Here is a 5830-nt window from a genome sequence, read left to right as displayed (position 1 = left end):
CAGCTCTTAGGATAACTGGAAACTTATTTTTAACAATAGGACAAAATGGCTCTTGCCTTTAGAACATGGCTCTTGCCACTATCTTCTTCTAACTTGGATAAGAATTTTGGTACCTATTTCCTCCTTTTGTGGAGGGCAGGGGAAAAGCAGGTATCTGGGCAATAATTCTTATAAAGTCACAATTGTAAACTTATCCTGAAGTTTAAAGTGTTAGTTCTCTTTTAGCAAAACTTGGTATGGCAGTCAGTCCCCAGTGACATAGCATTAGCTTACAGCTGTTGACTGCTCCTGCTTGTTAGAAGAGTGGCTCCTTTGGTTTCCATTATGAAACAGAAATTCAGTACCAAGATCTAGGCAAACAAACACCTATCATTTAAATATGTATCACAACCCTGATAAAAATCTCACACTTACTTATTTGTAGATGAGAATATGTTTGGAAAAGAATCCCTTAGCAATCAATATAATAAATTTTTAATAGATTTTTATTAAATAAAAGATTTTTTTTTATTGTGGATAACCCACCAAAGAAGATGACTGAGAAATAGTGCATAGTCTATTAAAAGTTTTTATTCGTGTTGTATGAAAGGAGAGAAGGTTCGCCCTCCCCTTGACAAGGATGGAGGAGGCCCCTGGGCCTAATAGCACACATACGATTAAGGCATTGCCACTTACTTCGTGGCATCTAACCACTGTTTCTGCTGGTTCTTTGAGAAAATCAACAAGATAGATAAACCCTTAGCCAGACTAGCCAAAGGACACAGAGAGTGTGTCCAAATTAACAAAATCAGAAATGAAAAGGGGGACATAACAACAGAATCAGAGGAAATTCAAAAAATCATCAGATCCTACTACAAAAGCCTATACTCAACAAAACTTGAAAATCTGGAGGAAATGGACAATTTGCTAGACAGATATCAGGTACTGAAGTTAAATTAGGAATAGATAAACCATTTAAATAACTCCATAACTCCTAAAGAAATAGAAGCAGTCATTAAAAGTCTCCCAACCAAAAAGAGCCCGGGTCCAGATAGGTTCAGTGCAGAATTCTATCAGACCTTCATAGAAGACCTCATACTAATACTATCCAAACTATTCCACAAAATTGAAACAGATGGAGTGCTACCAAATTCCTCCTATGAAGCCACAATTACTCTTATACCTAAACCACACAAAGACCCAACAAAGAAAGAGAACTTCAGACCAATTTCCCTTATGAATATCGATGCAAAAATACTCAACAAAATTCTTGCAAACCGAATCCAAGAGCACATCAAAACAATTATCCATCATGATCAAGTAGGCTTCATCCCAGGGATGAAGGGACGGTTTTAATATACAGAAAACCATCAACGTAATCCACTATATAAACAAACTGAAAGATAAAAACCACATGATCATTTCATTAGATGCTAAGAAAGCATTTGACAAGATTCAACACCCCTTCATGATAAAAATACTGGAAAGAACAGGAATTCAAGGCCCATACCTAAACATAGTAAAAGCCAAATACAACAAACCAGTAGCTAGCATTAAACTAAATGGAGAGAAACTTGAAGAAATCCCACTAAATCAGGGACTAGACAAGGCTGCCCACTCTCTCCCTACTTATTCAATATAGTTCTCAAAGTCCTAGCCAGAGCAATCCAACAGCAAAAGGAGATCAAAGGGATACAGATTGGAAAGGAAGAAGTCAAAATATCACTATTTGCAGATGATATGATAATATATTTAAGTGATCCCAAAGTTCCACCAGAGAACTACTAAACCTGATAAACAACTTCAGCAAAGTGACTGGGTATAAAATTAACTCAAATAAATCAGTAGCCTTCCTCTACACAAAAGAGAAAAAAGCTGAGAAAGGAATTAGGGAAACGACACCCTTCATAATAGTCCCAAATAATATAAAATACCTCAGTGTGACTTTAACCAAGCAAGTGAAAGATCTGTATGACAAGAACTTCAAGCCTCTGAAGAAATAAATTGAAGAAGACCTCAGAAGATGGAAAGATCTCCCATGCTCATGGATTGGCAGGATTAATATAGTAAAAATGGCCATTTTACCAAAAGTGATCTACAGATTCAATGCAATCCCCATCAAAATTCCAATCCAATTCTTCAAAGAGTTAGAAAGAACAATTTGCAAATTCATCTGGAATAACAAAAAACCCAGGATAGCTAAAACTATTCTCAACAATAAAAGGACTTCAGGGGGAATCACTATCCCTGAACTCAAGCAGTATTACAGAGCAATAGTGATAAAAACTGCATGGTATTGGTACAGAGACAGACAGATAGACCAATGGAACAGAATTGAACAGCCAGAAATGAACCCACACACCTATGGGCACTTGATTTTTGACAAAGGAGCCAAAACCATCCAATGAAAGAAAGATAGCAATTCCAGCAAATGGTGCTGGTTCAACTGGAGGTCATCATGTAGAAGAATGCAAATCAATCCATTCTTTTTTTTTTTTTCTTTTTTCATTTTTTCGAAGCTGGGGGCCGAACCCAGGGCCTTGCACTTGCTAGGCAAGCGCTCTACCACTGAGCTAAATCCCCATCCCCAAATTAATCCATTTTTATCACCCTGTACAAACTTAAGTCCAAGTGGATCAAGGACCTCCACATCAAACTAGATACACTCAAACTAATAGAAGAAAAACTAGGGAAGCATCTGGAACACATGGGCACTGGAAAAAATTTCCTGAACTAAACACCAATGGCTTATGCTCTAAGATCAAGAATCGACAAATGGGATCTCATAAAACTGCAAATTTCTGTAAGGCAAAGGACATTGTGGTTAGGACAAAACAGCAACCAACAGATTGGGAAAAGATCTTTACCAATCCTACAACAGATAGAGGCCTTATTTCCAAAATATACAAAGAACTCAAGAAGTTAGACAGCAGGGAGACAAATAACCCTATCAAAAATGAGGTTCAGAGCTAAAAAAAGAATTCACAGCCGAGGAATGTCAAATAGCTGAGAAGCATCTAAAGAAATGTTCAACATCTTTAGTCATAAGGGAAATGCAAATCAAAACAACCCGGAGATTGTACCTCACACCAGTCAGAATGGCTAAGATCAAAAACTCAGGTGACAGCAGATGCTGGTGAGGATGTGGAGAAAGAGGAACACTCCTCCATCTTTGGGATTGCAGACTGGTACAACCATTCTGGAAATCAGTCTGGAGGTTCCTCAGAAAATTGGAGAATGCACTACCTGAGGACCCAGCTATACCTCTCTTGGGCATATACCCAAAAGATGCCCCAACATATAACAAAGGCACGTGCTCCACTATGATCATAGCAGCCTTATTTATAATAGCCAGAAGCTGGAAAGAACCCAGATGCCCTTCAACAGAGGAACGAATACAGAAAATGTGGTACATCTACACAATGGAATACTACTCAGCTATCAAAAACAATGACTTTATGAAATTCATAGGCAAATGGATGGAACTGGAAAATATCATCCTGAGTGAGCTAACCCAATCACAGAAAAACACACATGTTATGCATTCATTCATAAGTGGATATTAGCCCAAATGCTCGATTACCCTAGATGCACAGAACAGATGAAACTCTAGGATGACCAAAATGTGGATGCTTCACTCCTTCTTTAAAAGTGGAACAAGAATACCCTTAGGAAAGGATAGGGAGGCAAAGTTTAGAGCAGAGACAGAAGGAACACCCATTCAGAGCCTGCCCGACGTATGGTCCATACATATACAGCCACCAAACTAGATAAGATGGATGAAGCAAAGAGGTGCAGGCTGACAGGAACTAGATGTAGATCTCTCCTGAGAGACACAGCCAGAATATGGCAAATACATAGGTGAATGTCAGCAGCAAACCACTGAACTGAGAACGGGACCCCCGTTGGAGGAATTAGAGAAAGGACTGAAATAGCTGAAGGGGCTTGAGACCTCATATGAAGAACAATAACAAACAACTAGAGCTTCCAGGGATAAGCCACTACCTAAAGACTATACATGTACTGACCCTGGGCTCCAACTGCATAGATAGCAATGAATAGCCTAGTAAGGGTACCAGTGGAAGGGGAAGCCCTTGGTCCTGCCAAGGCTGGATCCCTAGTGAATGGGATTCTTGGGGGGAGGATGGTAATGGGGCGGAGGTTGGGGAGGGGAACACCCATATAGAAGGGAAGGGGTAGGGGTTAGGGGGATATTGGCCTGGAAACCGGGAAAGGGAATAACATTTGTAATGTAAATAAGAAATACCCAATCTAATAAAGATGGGGGGAAAATAGCCTTTATTCCAGCCAGCTGGGACTATACTTAAGTGATTGGGGATGTAAGTATGGCCCAAGTGTTCAGAACACAGGAATTCAAAAGCAGAACCCATGTCCTGGCCTCTCACTTGACAGCTGCAGGGAGTTTCAAAGAAGTCAGCAATTTGAAGCAAGGTGTTTTTAACAGAAGCTAAGATAAATGGTTAGCTGAGGGCGTTCTGTAGAGACAGACAGTTTAACAGAAGCTAAGATAAGTTAGCTAGGACATCCTAAAACCAAATCCTTTGGTTCCTAAAACAGAGTTCGGTAATTTTCCATGGTGAGTGAAAATAAGGACATGACTGCTCCAAGGCATAACTGAGGCAGAGCACATTGTAATGGAGAATGAGTTTAGGCAGAGGCATTTGGAAGGCAACAGATTGCACTGAGACAGGTGGGAGGTGAGGTGGGGTAGAAGGTGTAGTTGAGTAAGAGAGGAAGGTGTGGTGGCAGGGGGTAGGGGACAAGCAGACCAAGGGAGGAGCTGAGGAGCAGGAGAGAACATGGAAAACTGGCAGGTTTCTACAGGAATGAGAAGCTGAAGCAAGGGAATCAAGGCCCATACCCTGAGCTTGAGTGATTTAGGGTAGAGTGATAGCTTTCTCTGCTGATTCAATAAGCCAAATCAAGCCAAATCAAAAATATGAAGCCACGTTCATTGAGATACAGCTCTCCGCTGATCTCCCCGGTGGAGGGATCAGTAATCAGTCACCTAGGTTAAAGTAAGGAGGCTGTATAGATCTTAGGTGAAGAGTGCTGACTTGCCAGCTAGGAGCTGGGATTGTACCCATATATGGTCCAAAACAGAGCCCCTGGGAGGGTGCTTTTGGGTGTGTTGCTTTGTTAACCTGGAGTTAGTAGCATGGTTGAGGGAAGGAGGTGATGGGGTTTCCCAGGGAAGAAGAACAGGGGTTTCAATTAAACATAGAGAAGTGCTAGAGGATCCACAGGTTCTCAGTAAACCTTGTCCTGGATTCATATGTCTGCCACATGAGATTCTCCATCAAGATCAAATTCTAGTTAAACCTGAAATGACCTCAGCAAGAAGCTAACATGGAAGACACTGCACTGTCTCGCCCGTCACAGTGTACACCACTTAGAGGGATTTCGATTAACATTTTCATGTTCTTTTATTGTTTTCCAACAACTATTTAAAGCTTAAACAAAATTTAATTTTTTTCAAGTCTATTTTGGAAGAAAATCCTTTTCAAGACCTTTGCAGCAATGCCAAGTTTTATAGGTCAAAGAAATGTTTCTCTCTTGAGTTCAGCAAACATTATTTTATACAAAAGTTGTGCTTAAACGTCTTTAAGATTTGTGAAATATATTTATGATATATATTTTAATGTCTTTCTCTTAATGGCTATCGTCCTTTATCCTAGATTGCCATCAAGGTTAAAAATGCAAAGCAGCAGTTTTAGTCCATTCAGCTAGTGGCTGATTGACTGACTGCAGGTCTGAGAGAATGGTTTATTACTTGGAAGACTTAATTGTTATGCCCAGGGTTGAGACTGTTTATAGTAAATAGGGAGGA

General features: G+C 40.1%; 1 non-coding gene across 1 annotated transcript; it reads left to right on the top strand.

Annotated features, from left to right (window-relative positions):
* Positions 1–575: 575 nt before the first annotated feature.
* Positions 576–701, top strand: LOC116914154. The gene has a single exon (XR_004389705.1). It is a non-coding gene; the product is annotated as a U6atac minor spliceosomal RNA (small nuclear RNA).
* Positions 702–5830: the final 5129 nt, after the last annotated feature.

Source organism: Rattus rattus, chromosome 12, assembly GCF_011064425.1.
Source record: "Rattus rattus isolate New Zealand chromosome 12, Rrattus_CSIRO_v1, whole genome shotgun sequence".
Classification (NCBI taxonomy): domain Eukaryota; kingdom Metazoa; phylum Chordata; class Mammalia; order Rodentia; family Muridae; genus Rattus; species Rattus rattus.
The sequence above is the reverse complement of the archived record's forward strand: the minus strand, read 5'-3'. Positions and strand labels throughout refer to the sequence as shown.